At 41.4% G+C, this 18225-nt stretch overlaps 1 protein-coding gene and 1 non-coding gene across 2 annotated transcripts in view; both read left to right on the plus strand.

Moving 5' to 3' along the window:
- The window catches only part of ADAMTS18 (ADAM metallopeptidase with thrombospondin type 1 motif 18), a 128935-nt gene that overhangs the window by 27138 nt on the left and 83572 nt on the right, over positions 1-18225 (plus strand). The window lies entirely within an intron of this gene.
- On the plus strand, positions 7375-7514 carry LOC118721014. The gene has a single exon (XR_004988591.1). It is a non-coding gene; the product is annotated as a U4 spliceosomal RNA (small nuclear RNA).

Raw genomic sequence — 18225 nt, forward strand, 5'->3', positions numbered from 1 at the left:
GGAAATCTTATAAAGCTTATCTAGTTGTTATCAAGGATGATCTACTGTAAGATAGTTTCAGTTTAATTTTTTATTAAGGACCCTATAGAAAAGAAGCAGACTTCCACTGCACACCTGTTTTGTGGTTGGCACTGTGAGGGCCTGAGAGACAAAACGCACAGGTATTGACAAAGAGGACTCATCATTTTCATGTAATGCCATCTTATTTTTTATGAAGAGTTGTACTTAAGGTAATGGAATTTTTCATCCCCCTTTCAGAATTCCATCCACATATGTTAAGATTTAAAAATGTCTTTCTTGGTCCAGGGCCTAATATTTTGAGTGTTCTGCTATCCTACCTTTCAATTGATAATAACAAATAATTTTTTAAATATATTGTGAGTGCTTTGCTTTGTTATTCTGCTATGTCTTAATATAACCACATGCTAGGGTTCCTTATTATCACCATTTTACAGAAGCAGAAATGGAATATTAGGTGTTGTGAGCTGAATTAATTGGGCATTGCAAGAGATTTTCCCAAGTGGGTTGGAGAGGTGCTCAAAATATTGAAAAAATTCCATTGTTTGAGTTTAATTTTCATTCAGGATGGATATTTTGGGATGTCTGGACCTGAATTTAGGTTCACTTTGCTGTCAACACACTCCTGAGGCATCCAGTTTTCTCTCCCTGCACCGACAGACCCCACAGGGTGACCAGATGCTGCTTCAAGACAAAGTCTTAAATATCCCCTCTCCTTTGCATTCCCCCTGTCTGCACATCAATGCCACTTTTAGTCAGAGCTGATCTGCCCAAGATCACTTGGAATTCTTTTCCTCACCAATGGCTGAGGTGATTAACAGCAGCGCTAAAAACATTGTTTTCTGGAGGAACTGGCCTTGGTAAGATTTTGTTCAAATATCCTTTTCACCAAAGAAATCTTCTCTGATGCTCCCGCACTGAGTTAAGGACTCATTCTTTGTACTCTCGGGCTTACATTTGTCATCATGCTGTATCGCCATGACCTGTTGGCTTGGCTCTCATCCCCCCACGAGATAGGTAACTCCTAAGGCAGTGGCCTGCAAACCACGGCTCACGAGCCACATGCGGTTTGTCGCTCTGTTGACTAATGAGTTTCCCAACCACTGGACTAGACTAAATGTTACCGTGTAGTTGGAAGCTGTGAGGATTAGGCAATTGTGGCATATTGTGTGCAAAGAGGTAAAGGGTAGTAAGGAAAGAGACCAGATCATAATCTTTGCAGTCTCAGATCCTGGCACAGAATCAGTCACACTCGATGCAAAGAATGACAGAGTGGACTGTGTCAGAAACGCATTTGAAAAGTACAGGGATAGAATGACCTGGACTGGGCTTTGAGAATTTATAGCCTTTCATTATACAAACAGAATAAGCAAACAAAGAACTTTTGCATTATTCTAAGTCCCATCTACCCTGTATTTGAGAATCAAGTCATGTTTGCTATTGTTTCTCATGTTGATTTTTTTTAAAAAAAAATATTTAGCTATGGAGTTTATAGGCAGTTTTCAATGATTTTATTTCTTGTTTTCTTATTATATTACTGTCATTGGTTCAGTTACTTATAAAAAACAACCTTGAGTCCATGTGATAATATACCGTGTTTCCCCGAAAATAAGACATCCTCCGAAAATAAGACCTACTTACAGGTTTCCTTCTGAGTGAAATATAAGGCATCCCCCCAAAAATAAGGCCCCCCTAGGCTCTGTCTCAGAATGCTATTGCTAAACATGAGAGATTTGGTCCACTGATTCTGAAAGAAATGGAGTCACAAGAAATTCACCAGGAAATTCAGGAATTGGATCGTTATTATGATGTTCCAGAAGATGATGACATGATTGTCATTGAATAAATGAGTAAATTCTTGATACTGTAGGATTCACAGTTTGTCTGGTTTGTGTTGACAACTACCGTACTACCGTACCGTATACAGGTAATAAATTTCCTTTATTTTCATTTAACAATAAATGTGTACCATATTCTTCTTCATGGAAAAATAAGACATCCCCTCAAATTAAGACCTAGAGCATCTTTGGGAGCAAAAATTAATATAAGACACTGTCTTACTTTCGGGGAAACAAGGTAGTAGGGTAGAATTGAGGTTCACACTTAAAATCCCTTTTCTGTCAAACATAATACTTTGTAATCCTGCGAAGGTATCCTCAAAAACCCTTTCTTATCTCTCTTCTCTGGTCACAGGCATTCATTACCTCATGGAGCTTTATGATGTTGCAACAGGAATGCAGAACTCAATTCAAGCTCTTGATTCATTCATTCATAGCTTTTTCTTCTCTACTCCCTCCCCCTCCTCCTCCTCTGTAGTGGACACTGGATTCTTAAAGACCAAGGCCTTTGATTTACAAGAACCAGCAGTGGAGGGCTTTTCAGAGGTCATACCCTGATGAAAGCTTGCCCCATGTAACTCCAGTTGTCCTCAGGTCTCCATTCCACCCCGAGGAAAGCCCTCTCCGCACTGGATTCGTTCAGGTCCCTTTGGTTACATGTTCACAACACCATGTCTCTACCTTTCACAGTACTCATCTTCATTCATAATTGTACACTGAATTGTGTGATTCTTTGAGTATTGTTATCTCTCCCACTAGACTTTAAGAACTGCAAGACAGGACTCTGTCTGATTTCCCTCACAATATCTAACATATACAAGTGCTCGTAATAAATATTTTGGATGCCATGGATAACTTTCTCCCCTAATAGTTATGCTGGCTGAGACATGAAGATCATTTAGATGTTGTTCAAAGGACCTAACTTAGCAACAGGCTGTATTCCAGGCAGAGGGATCTGGATATTCAAAAGCAAGGAGACTGTTGACATTTAATCACCTGGGTCCCAAAGATCTCCCACCCCCTTTTCCTTTCCCAGGCTCATATGTACTATAGTGGAATGTAGTGGGATGAAAGCATAGGCTCTAAACATAGACAATCTTAAGTTCAAATCCTGCCTCTCACACTTAATAGCATGTTACATTGCTAAACTTGCTTAAATCTTCATTTCTTTACACTGTCCCCCAAATATGGATAAAATTTTCCCTACATTCAAATATCATTATGTGGATTAAACAAAATGACTCAGAGAAAGCATTCTCCATGTATGCTTGCATTATTATTTCCAATAATATCAAATCTTAGCCCAGGGATAAAGTCTCTCTTGGCTTACATCATTCCCCCTCTTAAAGGTACCAGTACCCTCCTATCATAAATTCCTGTATTTTCATCTTTTCTATATGATATTGGGCAAGTGACTTAGCTTCTTTGTGCATCAGTTGTCTTAACTATAACATTGACATTGTTATTATGTGTCTCATATTTCTAAAGAACATGAAATTGAGTTAATGCATGCAGAAGGTTTTAAACCATGCTTGGCACATAATAAGAGTTAACATATTAGCTTTCCTTGTTATGATTTATAGTGATGATTATAAAAGTAATACTTATTAATGCTGTACCACTATGTGATTGCCCAGTAATTGCTTCATGTGTATTTGATAGAGATTGTATTTTTATGACATTGTGGGGCATTCCCCACAGGGAAGCCAGATGCTGGGGTAAAGAATTCAGGGCATTCAACCATGGCCAGAGTTCTTGGTCTTGAGCCAGGCATCTCTGAAGTTAGGATACTTTTGTAAAAATAAGAACTGGAGAGTTAAAGCTTTGTATGTGTGGGTGGGTTTTTTTTTGTTTTGTTTTTTTTCTGTGAGTGTTTTTGTTTGGGGGGGGGCAACAAATGCTAATCCAATCTTCCTTTGTTTTATAAAAATTTATTTTTTTCTACTGTTCATCTTTAGATTAATTATCCATGTTGATCAAATGCAAGTTTGTATAGCCAAAGGAAGAGAAGGCACATAAACGTTCTTCAGCTTAGGCTGATTTTTAAAGTTGTTTATGTACTATTAAAAACGACATTAATTATTACTAGACCCGATACTTAAATCTGGGGCTTAAAATGGGACTCTCTGGGCTTCAGTTCCCATTAGTAACCTCAGCAGTGCTCAGCGGCGGGCTCCTTCTCACTCCTCCTGCCCGAGTGTCCCAGGCCACACTACAGGCTTTGCAGGAGTCCTCTGTGTGGGAATCTGTTTGGAAGGATGTCCCAGGACTGTGAGCATAAGGCACACTGCTGGGTTCTGGGGTTGCCTCCGGGAAGAGGACAGGAATGATCAGAAGTGAGGCATCTCCCAGTAGGAGGGTCTGCTCTGGGTGGAAGACAGTAGTGGGTCATATTTTCTGCTGTGACAGGAAACTTAGGCACTTGGTGTCTGATGAGGGCAGTATAATGGTGATTAAGGCTCTGGAGCCAGATCATGTTCAAATCCCAGTTCCACCATTTGGTGGAAGGTTACTTAAGTGCTCTGGACCTCAGTTCCCACATATCTCAAGCAGGGTGCAAATTATAACTTACTTCAAAGGAATGATGAATTAATTTAGGCGAAGTTCTGGAAATGGCACCTGGTCCACAGGAAACATGCTTGCTGTGATTACCTTGGATCATTGTGCCTCGACTCTTGCCTAAATTTGTTTTTTTCTCCAAAGTAAAACCCAAGACAAGGATTTGGGTGCTACTGATTTGGGATGGTTTACTGGGGAGGTGATCCCAGAAGAGAGAGGGCAGGGAGAACATGACAAGGAAAGAAAAACAGTATTTGGGTGCTTTCTGGAGGATTCTTTGGGGGCCACAGGGAGCTCAGTTCTGCTAAGCTCTTTTGAGAAGCACATGGATGTCTCCTGGCGCTTTCCCAGGAGGGTGCCTTTCACTGAGTCCCATGCTCCACTGGTTGAGGATTACCCCAGAGGCTGTAACTCACTCCGTCCTCAATGCTGGACTGGAGGCTGAGCGGGCAGTGGCACAGAAGAAAGCCATGAGGCAGACATGCAAAGAGACACAGTGCTGGCTTGAGGTGGACGTGATCATCTGGGCATAGAAGTCTGAACTGTCCATGGTGGTTGGGTTGAAGCCAGGGGGACTGAGGGGATGTGATCTGAGTACCGCAGAGCTTCTATGAGGTCCCGGGTCAGGGGTGGACTTTCCACCATGCAGGGTCAGAGGGTCCAATTTAAATGTTATTAACTTATTCCAGAAATCTGCTGTGGACATTATGTCACTCTACCACCATATACTTCTTGGTACTGGAAGGTCTTTGTACTTATTTTAAAGAGAGAGATACCTGGCCAGGTATTCAGATAAGCCACTATCCTCTTAAAGATAGATCCATGTAGGATTCTAAACTGTAGATAGCAAAGTTATTTGTAATTAATTTGTATAAGGGACAGAATTTTGGGGGGCTGATTACAGTTGTAGTTGGTAATTATCTCTAGTAGTAGTAGTAGTAGTAGTAGTAGTAGTAGTGACATAGGTGCTCTTATTTTGGGTAGTTTATTTTAAAGAGAGGGAGAGGAATAGAGAGTTAGAAACATCAATGAGAGAGAAACATCAATCAGCTTCCTCCTGCACACCCCCTATTGTGCCTCATTTATGAATTAAACTTCATCATAGGCATGTATGAATAGAAAACCCACAGTATATATAGAATTCAGCACGATTTGCAGTTTCAGGTATCCACTGAGGGGCTTGAGACGTATGCCCCACAGATGAGGGGGCTGCTGTACTCAGCATCTCCCCCAACAGTCATTCTCTACCTCTTCCTCATCAAACCTAAACCTCTGGATTCTACAGATTTCAAACCCTCCCTTTATTCAGTTCTTGAATTTTCACTTCTTAACCCATTTTTATCGGTTTTCTACCTAGAACAGCAGTTCTCAAGCATAGGAATTTTGACTCCAGGGGACATTTGGCAATGCTTGGTTGTCACACCTAGGATTGGGGGACAAGCTACTAGTATCTAGTGAGTCAAGGCCAGACATGCTACTAAGGATCCCATAACGCACAGGACAGCCCAACACCACAAAGATCAATGTCAATAGTGCAGATGCTAAGAAACCGAGGTCTGCCCTGACTAGTTTGGTTCAGTGGATAGAACATTGGCCTGCGGACTACAGGGTCCCGGTTTTGATTCAGGTTAAGGGCATATGCCTGGTTGCGGGCTTAATCCCCAGTAGGGGGCGTGTAGGAGGCAGCCAATCAATAATTCTCTCTCATAATTGATGTTTTTCTCTCTCTCTCCCTCTCCCTTCCTCTCTGAAAAAAAGAAAAAAGAAAAAAGAAAGAAACTGGGACTAGATCCAATGCTTTAAAACTATTATAACCAAAGTTACCATGTCTCCTTTTCGCTGAAGCGGGCACATTGCCATCAGCCCTTAGGTTGTCCGTTAGAAGTATTTGACCATTTGAACATGGCCTTCTGGAAGCCTTGCACATCCTTGGAATATGTGATTGTTACACCACCCCCTGGTCTCTTGCTATGCTTTTGGCTGCTGCTGCTTGTTTCTTACCCTTATCATTCTTTTCATCAGTTGTCCCAAGCTCAAGTCCTGAGGCCAGGCAGGATTCGTGAAGAAATGAAACAGTCTTGATGCATGTGGGAGGGTACAGAGGAGTCAGTGGTGTGCAGGGCGGGGTCGCCATCTAAGGAGGGGCCCTCCAGTTTCTTGTCACCTCCAGATTCTCAGGAATGAGATACAGGGTCACCAGCCTCTCTGAGTTTCCCAGACAAGCCTTACACCCGGACAGTCTGTGAAGTCTTTCCATGTTTAATGCGGGCGACTGAGCCAGCATTTTCGTAAGAAGCTCAGGGTGGACAAAGCAAAGCACATCTCTGTGTTACCAGAGTGTAACCACTTCTGTCTTAATGATCAGAATTTCCTGGGGATCTTTCTTTTTCTTTTCTTTTTTTAAAAATATATTTTATTGATTTTTTTTTTACAGAGAGGAAGGGAGAGGGATAGAGAGCTAGAAACATCAATCAGTTGCCTCCTGCACACACCCCCTACCCCCGGGGATGTGCCCACAACCAAGGCACATACCCTTGACTGGAATCGAACCTGGCACCCTTCAGTCCGTAGGCCGACGCTCTATCCACTGAGCCAAACCGGTTTCAGCAGGATCTTAATAAACCTCATTTTCTTCTCAGGCTCTGTATAGTGGCAGGTTTACCCAGTTTATTGGAATAGATTAATATCAATATGCTAATGACTCTAAATTCTACAAGGTCTGTGTATCTAGTCAATATAGATCTATTATGCTTGTTAACAGGATGGAGTTCATTATGCTTTTTTTTTTTTTTTTAAAGTGTATTGATTTTAGAGAGAGAGAGGAAGACAGAAGGAGAGAGAGATAGAAACATAGATGTGAGACACAGCATTGATCAGCTGCTCCTGCTTCCCCTCTACCTGGGATCGAGCCTGCTACCTGGCATGTGCTCTTGGTTGGGAATCAAACCAGCAACCTCCAAACTTAGCTTAGTGGCAGTATCGTTGTCATGAGATTTATCCAAGGTGTGATTATTGCTAATTGAAAACTTTTCCCAATACCCCGCCGTGAGGACTTGAAATATAGTCAGCACTGGCAATATTTGACGGTCTCTATGGAGACTGAAAACACACACACACACACACACACACACAACAAAAAACAAAAAAAGCAACCTCCTGGTGCAGGGGACCACGCCCAACCAGCTGAGCCACACCAGCCAGGGATAATTATGCATTTGCAGTGTAACATCTGCTGGGTGATGGTGATGAAACCGATTACAGAATAGAAAAACTTAACGTGATGTATTAACATAATAGCCACAGCCATTGGGAAGTCTGACATCCTCTTATATTTGTACTTAGGAAAATTGGAAAAACGAGGATCCTGCCCCCTTTTTTTCTATAAATTTCACTCATAAAGGAATAAAAAAAATGTGCCAAGTTCTTCTTTTTCTATATGGTTGGTTTTTCTTATTTCCCACATCTAAACCAGATTCTGAAACTAATTTTTATTCTCTGCTGTACTTGTGGTAATAATAGCATCAGATCTGGAATCATGAGTGTCTCCAAAAGAGACACAGATTGGCCCATGTTTAGTGGACAGAACTGGAGTATTGTTTAACTCGAGCTCTCTGAAAATAATAATGGTTTTGGAATCCACCTGGTTTGTGATTTGGGTTTACAAAATAAACCAATCCCCGATTCTCATAAGTTTTCCTGGAGCCTAGATTTCCCCTGTGTGCCGGAATTTAGAGCTCACTCTTTGCAGGTTTTCTCCTGACCAATCGTCTTACCTTCAACATTTGTTTTTCCATTAAGGTTTTTACCTTTGAATATTTCCTGCGGTTTTGGGCTAAAATGATTTTTCAACCTTGTGGTTCTGATAACAACTTCCTTCAGAAATTACACTAATCATGTGAAACTGGTACATAACCCATATGGTGTCTGGAAATAGTTATTTTTAAATGACTTTATGCTGAAATGTAGTCATATTTTTGTAAAAAAAAAGAAAAAAAAAAGGCTGTGATCTGTTTTTAATTTGCAGCAGTTTGAAGCCATATTGATTTTTTTTTTTTTTTTGTTGATATTTCAAATTTCCCTTTATGGCAAACGCAGTAAGTCGATTAACCTCTTGACTTCCCTTGCAGTCAAGTGGCAATAGCTTTATTTACCCAATTGGAATGTCTAGAGATTAAAAATTCTTTGGTTCAATGCACAGCTTGGCAGAGGGTGGTGTGGGGCGTTTCAGACACATGGCTGTGTCTAGAGCTGCAGCCTGGTAGCCAAATGGTTAGCGAACACCCCAGCCTTCCCATTTTCCCGCACCAGCTGGGTGGCCCTGGGCAAGTTGCTTCATTTCTGCTGAGTCTCGGTTTCCTCATCTACGAAATGTTAATAGTGTTTTTCCTACCAGAGAACTCCATGAGATGAAGCATCTTGGCACCTCGCCTGGCTCACAGCGGGAAGTGCTTCGTAAGCATTGGAAAATGCTGCTCCTAACACTGGTCCTCATAGTAACGGCGGTGGCAGTAGTAAGAGTAGTAGCCATCCATCACATTTCTCTAGAGTGGGTCTTAAAGCCTTTTTTTTTTTTTTTTCAATTTAGGTTTCTCCAGAGTCCTGTTTGCTATTGTCCATTCCATCTTTTTATTAACATTTTTTCACATCGTTCTCGATGTCAGGGCCTTTGGTTAGGTACAAGAGATGGAATGATTGTTTTTTAAAAGGTATGTTCCTGCCCTTGTGGGATTTATAGGTTATAATCTTGCGGGAGCAGATCTGTCCATTAAGGAATCCTGGAAACATGCAATTACAGCTTCGGTAAGTGCTTCCATAGAAAGGTGCACGGAGCGAGGAAGGCATGCGTGGTGGAGGGGGTGCGGAGGAGGCCGCCCTGAGGAAAGCTGTCATTAAGCTGAGACGTGATGGGAAGAGGAAACGTCACGAACCTGCTGGTAGAGGGCATGGCTCGTTCCTTAGGAGGAGGAAGTCTGGCAAGGCTGGAGGATCCAGTGAGGCCGCCATGGTGGGGCTACGCTGGGTGGCGGCTTGGTGCTGCTGCAGTGGTGGGTAGGGCCGACCCCAGGGACCTAGGGCGCTCTCAGAGCACTTAGGCCTCCTCCCTACCAAGCACTCTCCCTCCCCACCTCCTTCCTCCATCTCAACACACATTTACCAACTGATCATCAGTTGGAAAGAAGATATAGGGATGGTTTCTAGTTTCTCCTGAGGTCTCCTTTGGTGCTGTGGCTTAGTCTCTCTTTCCTCAGACCTACTTGGGCTTGTAATAAGATAGTGGTGAAGCTAGGCTGATAAGGGAAGACGATTCATATTCTTCCTGTGCCTATGATTTTCTGAATGTTGAGAGCCCAGATATGGAGGGAACAGGGGTTGTAACTTAGGTGAAGATGATCTTGTTACCTTGCCACTTTGCTGCACACCCAAGGGTGAGGAGAGCTGCAGTGGTTCACCCGTGGAGCTTATAAAGGCAGTTGCTACAGGACCATCCCAGACTTGATGAGTCACTGTCTATCATGGTGTATGGCCTGTGCAGTGATAATCAGCTCAGGCTCCCCAGAGGTCCCAAGGCATGCTGCTTCAGATCCTCAGCTCTGCAAAGGCGGAGTCCACACTTCTGTGTGTTTGGACCCAAACACCAGAGATCTCTATTATATTAATAACTAGAGGTCCAGTGCACAAAATTCATGCACCCAGCGGGACGGCAGGGGGTCACTCAGCCTGGCCTGCATCTTCTTGCATTCCAGGAGCCCTTGGGGGATGTCTGACTGCCAGCTTAGGCCCACTTCCCATGGACATCCTTAGCGCTGCTGCAGAGGCAGGAGAGACAACCACCACCACCTCTGCGCTCGCCAGCCATGAGCCCAGCTTCTGGCTGAGCGATGCTCCCACCAAGGGGCAGCTCTTGTGTTGAGCATCTGCCCCCTGGTGGTCAGTGCATATCATAGCAACCAGTCATTTGCCATTCAGTCAATTTGCATGTTAGCCTTTTATTATATAATATTCCTCAAAGACAAATATGCCTTTGGTTTTTAATGCAAAAAGAAGAATATAAAATAAATTTGCATTTATTAAACGTGTGTGTATGCCTATACATATATGCATGGGTATGTGTGCCTTTTTTTGTCACCTGTTGGTGACAAAATATCCTATTTTGTATTTTATGAAATGATGTTGCTAAAAGAGTGCAGTTTGGGGAATAAATGGGGAAATTCATGTAAATATCAATCAACTAGGTTTTTATTGACAGGTTCAAGAATTTCAAAAGCCTTAAGAACTCCCTGCTTTTTATATTAAATGTTTTCTTGAAAAATTTCTTATAAGTTACATTTTGAGTGGGAATCTTTTGTTAGCAGTGCAATTTTTATTTCTTTCAAATTGAGGTACAATTAACACATAGCATTGTATTAGTTTCAGATACAGCATAATGATTAAATTACTGCAAAACGATCAACACAATAAGCTGATTGACATCGACCACCATGCATAGTTAAAAAGTTTTTTTTTTTCTTGTGATGAGGACTTTTTAAAGATTTACCCTCTTAGCAGCTTTCAAATATGCAATACCAATCTGTTCACTGTATCTCTGAGTTGGCATTTTGTTTTTTTCTTTTGCTTTGTAGATTTCACTTTCTAGTATAAGTGAGATTATACAATATTTGTCTTCTCTGTCTGACTTAGTTCACTTAACACAATGCCCTCATGGTCCATCCATGTTTTTGCAAATGGCAAGATTACCTTCTTTTTATGGCTAAATAATATTCTGCTGTGTATGTGTGCCACATCTATTTATTTATTCATCCACTGATGGATACTTAAGTTGTTTCCATATCTTGGCTAATGTAAATAATACTTTTAAAGTAGTATTTTCATTTTCTTAGACTAAATACCCAGAAGTGATATTTATGCTGGATCATGTGATAGTTCTGTTTTTAATTTTTTGAGGGACGTTCCTACTATTTCTCATAATGGTTGCACCCATTTATATTCCCACCAATTATCCACATTCTTGCCAATATTTGTTATTTCTTACCATTTGTTAAAAGAGAAAGCTATTTTATTCTTATTCCTAAGGTAAATCAGGTGTACTTAATCTCTGATAGATCTTTTTTGTTCTCCTTTCTATTTATTAGGATATTACAAAATTCCTTTTGACACACATTTCTAATGCCTACATCATATTTGCTTCCTTCCAAAACTTTCTTCTCAAAAATAACACTGATAACTAATATTATTCTACGTGCGAGTATTGAACAAATATCTAATCCTCTCATCAGCCGCCCACATAAAGCTTTTGTCTTTTCATTTTTAAAATGAGACTACTGAATTTCAGAAAAGTTAAACAACCTGAAATTTATGATCAGTGTTTAAAACTAGGCTTAAGTAACTTCTTGCCTATTCTGTGACTCTGGGCTGTCTCCACACACAACACAATGAATAGTTTATTAACAAACACCTAAGTACAGGAACCTAGTTGTGAAGTTATGTTCAAAAATCTCTTGGCAACGAGATCAGTACCCCCCCACCCCCACTCCACCCAAATGGCTGCTAAGGTTGTATGTTAATGTACAGTGATATCAAGTTTAATGGTTTCTGGGGGGCAAATTTTTATAACAAAGTTGATGGTCTCGAAAAAAAACACACACAAAATTATCATTAATCATGCGGAGCCCTGTTAACGTGAGTCAAATATCTCAGCAGCAACAATCCCATTGGGCTCCATGCAGGGTTCATAGCCAGGACATTTGTCAGTGTCAGAGGATGCTGGAAGGAAGAATGGACCTGGAGTGAGAGTCACATGAGAGGCCACTGGACCATAATGGGCCCGGCCCTTTGGAGGTGTTTTTTTCAGGCTGGATTTTATGGCAGCTCGGGGGTTGAGGAAACTGTCCACTGGGCTGTGCATGATGTCAGTGCAAACTGCCGAGCTCCTGCTGGCTCAGACCTGCCTGGCTCCCTGTTTGGGGTGGACTGCACACCTTGCATTAAGTCCATGGTGGAGTAGAGACTGTGCCAAGTTAGCAACTGACTTGGGAGGGCTGCACGTTGGGCAGATCTTGGCCACTCCATGACCTCCCATAAGTCACGCCATCCTCTGAACAACTATTTTTATTTCCATGGTGACCAGATGGTCACTGGGACCCTTTTAGTTTTATTTTTATATATTTTTAAATTACAGTTGACATACAACATTACATTAGTTTTAGGTGTATAACATAGGGATCACACATTCATAACCTTACAAAGTGATCGGTCCCATAAGTCTAGTGTCCATCTGTCACCAAAGGTAGTAATTACAGTATCACTGACTGTATTCTCTCTGCTATACTTTATATCCCCGAGACTTGTTATAATTGGCAATTATACTCCTTAACCCATTCAACTTTTTCACCTCTCCTTCAAATCACCTCACATCTGCAAACCATTTATTTATTCCTATTCATTTGCTCTCTATATCTATGAGTTTGTTTCTGTTTTATTTATTCATTTATTTCAGTTTTTAGGATTTAGATAAAAGTGAAATCATATTATCTTTCTCTTTCTCTATCAGACTTATTACACTTACCATAATATTCTCTAGGTCTATCCATGTTGTCACCAGTGACAAGATTTCATTCTTTGTCATGGCTGTGTACTATTCCATCGTATATACGTACCACATCATCATTACTCAAATTTTTTCAGTGGACTCTCAGCAATTATAAATAATGTCACAATGAACATAGGGATGCATATATCTTTTCAAATAAATGTTTTTGATTTCTTTGAATAAATGCCCATAGCTACTGGGCATTCAAGGACCTTCCATACTGTTTTCCATAGTCCCACCAAGAGTACATGAGGGTCTTTTTTTTTTCCCCTCCAAATTCTCATAACACTCATTGTTTGTTGATTTGTTGATGATAGCCATTCTGACAGGTGTGAAGTAATATTTTATTATGGTTTTAATTTGCATTTCCATAATGATTGATGATGTTGAACATCTTTTTATATGTATATTGGCTAATACCTGTGGTCTTGATACAGCATCTAGAAGTGTTCAAGAAACCTGGAGAAGGGGCTGTGTGTAAATTAAGAGTTCAGAGATGAAACATAATTTTGAAGGGGAGCGGGGCGCAGAGGAGCTTGGCTGAAGAAACTAAGTTCTCCTTGTCTCAGAGCCCCTTGCTTTTTGTTAACACAGTTTGTCCTGAGGCAAGGTGGAGATACACCTATCAAAGGGTAGGGTTTGGTACAGCTGTTCAGGTGTTTGGCCAACAGGAGGCAATAACATGTAGATTAAGATGCCCGGAACTGTCTGGCAATAAGCAATCAATTTATATATCCTTTTCAGTTTTGGGGAAATGCCTTTAGCCATTCGAGAAGGTGATAACATATATGACTCAGCCCTTGTTGAGTCCCCAAGTTCCATCAACCTTTCGATGAAACTCTTGAAGTTATAACATGCTGGAATTGGCTTCCAGCAATTGGCCATCTAAATGTCCTCTGAATTTGCAGGCCTTCCCTGAGCTAGTCAGGTTAGCATGTGGCTCCTTTTCCTCCACATTCTTTAATGACCCTAGTATTTTAGACACAGTGAACTCTCCATACTGTCTGAAAGTTTCCATGCCAGCCCACTCATCATGTCAGTATAGAAAAGGATTTAATAGTTCACATTTATTCTTTGACTTAATGCCTTATTAAACTTAATAGTAAATGAAATGCATTGCTATTATTATATTTAAAAGATATAATTTTAGTACTTAATGCAGAGGGATTTGCCAACTAGGGTTCAACAAGGACAGAAATACTCACTGATTCAACAAGTAATTTTCATGCCCAGTCTATGCCAGGAATGGTCCAGGCACTGGGAATACAGCAGTGTACTATAGTGGGAGAAAATGTACAATCATCAGCAGGTAAAGAATTACGAAGAAATGTAAGGCAGGGAGGTGGTCATGGGGAATGATGAGGTGGGGCTTTCTTATGGGGTTAGGGGGTCAGGGATGGTCTCACTGAAATTGACCCATGAGCAGGAAGGAAATGAGGGTGTGAGGCAGGTGCGGGTCAATGTTCTGGGCAGAATAAACAGAACTTATAAAGGCCCTATACAGGAGCATTATACGTAAACATCTTGAACAGCCATCAGCCGGTATAGCAGGTGCTCATTTAGTGAAGGATGACCATTAGGAAGTGAAGTCAAGGAAGAATGCATGAGTTCAGATCATGCAAATCATAAAATAAACATGACAACACCATAAAATAAACATGACAACACCATAGAGACCATGACAGGTACTTCAACTTTTACTCTGACCTGGACAGGAGCTGACCAAGAGTGATAACACTTGACTTTTCCTTTCCCATAATATTACCAATTGTGCCTGGCACATAGTATGTGGTGAAACTTTTGATTCAGTGATCCTCATTATTTTTATACAATTTCCTCTATGATGACTAAGTATCCTCTATGAGGAAGGGACTGTTTTTCTGTGACTGAAGTTTCTGTGAGCACAGGTGGTCAATGGAACCTTTTCTTAGTTAATAGCAGTATGAGTTACAATTTCTCAAAGTCGAGGCACCTTTGTCCAAATCACCAAGCCACCTTCTCCCATGATAGGGGTGGATCCCCTTTGTAAGGTTGCTGGGAAACTTAGAAAGGGACCTCTCCGTTGATCTGAAGTAAACTCCTGCGTCTCCTTGCCTTCCACCTGCATGAGGAAAATAACACCTTTTCTTTCTATTCAACTTGAAATCAAATATAGTTGTTGTCATTTTTGTTATTTTAAGATATTATCATTCCCATTATTTTTCCCCCTTTTGTTGAGTTTATCGGGATGACCCTGGTTAATAAAACTGTGCAGGTTTCAGGTGTACAATTCCACAACACATCATCTGTACCCTCTATTGCAGTGTTTTTCAACCTTTTTTTGGGCAAAGGCACACTTGTTTCATGAAAAAAATCACGAGGCACACCACCATTAGAAAATGTTAAAAAATTTAACTCTGTGCCTATATTGACTATATATCAATATAAAGTAATTCTCTTAATAGAATCAAATAACACAAGAAAGTAATTGTATAATTACTTTATTATGAAAATTAAGTAAACAAAATAGTGGAAAAATTATAAAATGCTGTCTGGTCTGCACCTACGGCACACCAGGCAACATTTCGAGGCACACTAGTGTGCCGTGGAACAGCGGTTGAAAAACGCTGCTCTATTGTGTGTTCACCACCCCAACTCAAGCCTCCATCACCATTTACCTCCCCTATACCTTCCTTTTCCCTCTAACCCCAGCAGACTATAGTTTGTTCATAGGAACTTTGCAGGTATTAAAAGGGAGATCAATAGAACCTTACTGTTAACTCTCCCCCTCCTCCTCCCCCTGGCTATGGGTACTTTATCAGAAACACCCTCATAATTACCATAATTACTTGTTATTTGACATTAGGTGGCTCCAACTTGTTTGCAGCAAGCCTCTTTTACTTTTATCTAAGACTAGGGAATCATGAAGGATTGGCTTCTAATCTTGCCTTCCTATGCTTCCAAATGTATATATGCCATGACAATGAATTTATGCTTGTAAGTAGATTGAAATTCCTATCTTTAGAAGTAGCTTGACATCTTTTAATTTAAAAATAAAAACAAAATATAAATGTGTGGGACCACGGACAACTTACTGAAGTTGATGGGAGGATGGGAGCTTGGTGCAGCCAATATAATTTTCTGCTCTGTCCAGCGCGGTAGCCACTAGCAACTTGCACTTGGAAAGTGGCTAGTGTCGCTAAGAAACTGCACTTTTAATTTTGCTTAAATTGTGTTAATTTAAGCATAAATAGCCACATGTGGGTAGTCCTAACTGTATTGGACAGTATAGCATTGTGGGCTGAAGGAGTTGTCTATAGGAAGTCAGCAGAGTGGGTGACAAAAATGATATCAAAAGCTCTTTTCATCATTGATTTGTCCAGTTGCCTACCAAAGAGATCTGAGTACCTTCCTTAACTACCCAAACCCAATAATTAAACCCTTGTAAGTCTACATCTTCTTTTTCCTAATTCGTATGCTTTATTCCATTTTTACTGCCATTGCCTAATCTCCATTGCCGTTTTCTCCTGCAGAAACCAAGGAGGGATTGCTTACGCCTGATACTTGTCTTCCTTTCAATGAATTCCTCCTCCATTGCAGCCACATTAGCTACTCAGGGTTAAGTCCCTGATGACACTCCCATTTTCCTCAGGATGAAGCTCAGAGTCCTGAGCTTTAACTAACATAATGGCTTTTTGGCTTTGTACGTTGTAAAGCTTTGACTATTTGGACATCAGATTAATGTACGTTTTATTAATGATATTTATATTTGGAATTACATGTGAGTACACATTATCTTTTTAGTATTTAGGCCTTTTAAAAGTCTGTCCTTTTCTGCTCTCAAAAGCATGTGCATGCCAGTGCACATAACCATTCTACGCTTGACAAATCAAACAGCTGCAGGCACCAGCGCTCTTTCTCTCTCACCTCTGCTCCCTCACCTGGATGCCCCGCCCCACCCCCAGCTCACCTGGCTGACACCAGCCTTATTAAAGACTAAGCTTAGATATTCCCTCTTCTAAGAAGCTCTTCTAAGAATTTGCTAAGTGCCCCTTTTTCGATGTCCCCAGCTCCTTGTGGGTATGGGAGAGGGGAGGGCAAACAGAGGCTGTCTTTCTTGTGATGTCTGCTTAGCTGCTGGTCCCCCGGTCAGAATCTTGGCACCCTGGGGTGCAGGGGCCAGAACCATTTTATTCCTGACCCTCAGGGCCTGGGTCAGTGCCTGGTCCATTATAAAGATTTAATATTCGTGGATGAGTCAAACTGACAGTTACGTGTTACCAAGTGGGGAGTTTTCCAAAACCCCTGCCCCAAAGAAACAAACTAAAACCAAACTCTTCATCTAGGCTTTCATTTTATATACATTTTGTGGAATAGATAATGCAGAGCTTGGGATACTCTTACTTTTGTTAAATCACATCCCTGGTTCTCCACCTGATGACTTCTTTACTTAGTTGACCTCGGCCAGCTGCATTAGTGGCTGCTGTCTTGTCACAAAAGCATCAGACACTACTCTTTTGTTGTTGTTGTTAATCTTCACCTGAGGATATTTTCCCATTAATTTTTAGAGAGAGTGGAAGGGGGGGAGGAGAGAGAGAGAGAGAGAAACATCAATGTGAGAGAGACATAGGTTGCCTCCTGCATGTGCCCCGACCAGGGCTGGGGATGGAGCCTGCAATTGAGGTATGTGCCCTTGACCAGAACTAAACCTGGGACCCTTCAGTCCGAGGGCCCAGGCTCTATCCACTGAACCAAATCAGCCAGGGCGAGACACTGCTCTTGGTGCTTGGAACTTAGGAACAAAACATCAGGACAAGAACACAGCAGGGTTCCTCCTCTCTGCCACCCCACATTCTACTGGGACAAGATACATAATCCCAGTCAGTCGAGAAACCCAATACTCGCAGGTAGTGAGGCAGCAAATGAAATAGACCAGCCAGGGCTGGCTGTGTGTCGGGCACTGTTCTAACATGGTTTATGTCTTCAGTGCTCATCGCAAGCCCACGTCTTTTCATTCATCCTCAGGAAGCAGGCACAAAGGGTCGAGTCACTCAACCACGGTCACAAGTAGTGGAACCAGAACTTGAACCCAGATATTTGCTTCTGGGCTGTTGTGATGTCAGGAGGGGTGTTTTTAATTAGGTCAGGGAAGACCTTGCTGAGAAGGTGAATCCAGCCTTACAGAGAGTTTGGGGTTTCCAGTGTTCCTCCCTGAGAAAGCCCCAAACAGGTTTGGCAAGTTTC

The sequence above is a fragment of the Pipistrellus kuhlii genome, unplaced genomic scaffold, assembly GCF_014108245.1.
Source record: "Pipistrellus kuhlii isolate mPipKuh1 unplaced genomic scaffold, mPipKuh1.p scaffold_m20_p_17, whole genome shotgun sequence".
Classification (NCBI taxonomy): domain Eukaryota; kingdom Metazoa; phylum Chordata; class Mammalia; order Chiroptera; family Vespertilionidae; genus Pipistrellus; species Pipistrellus kuhlii.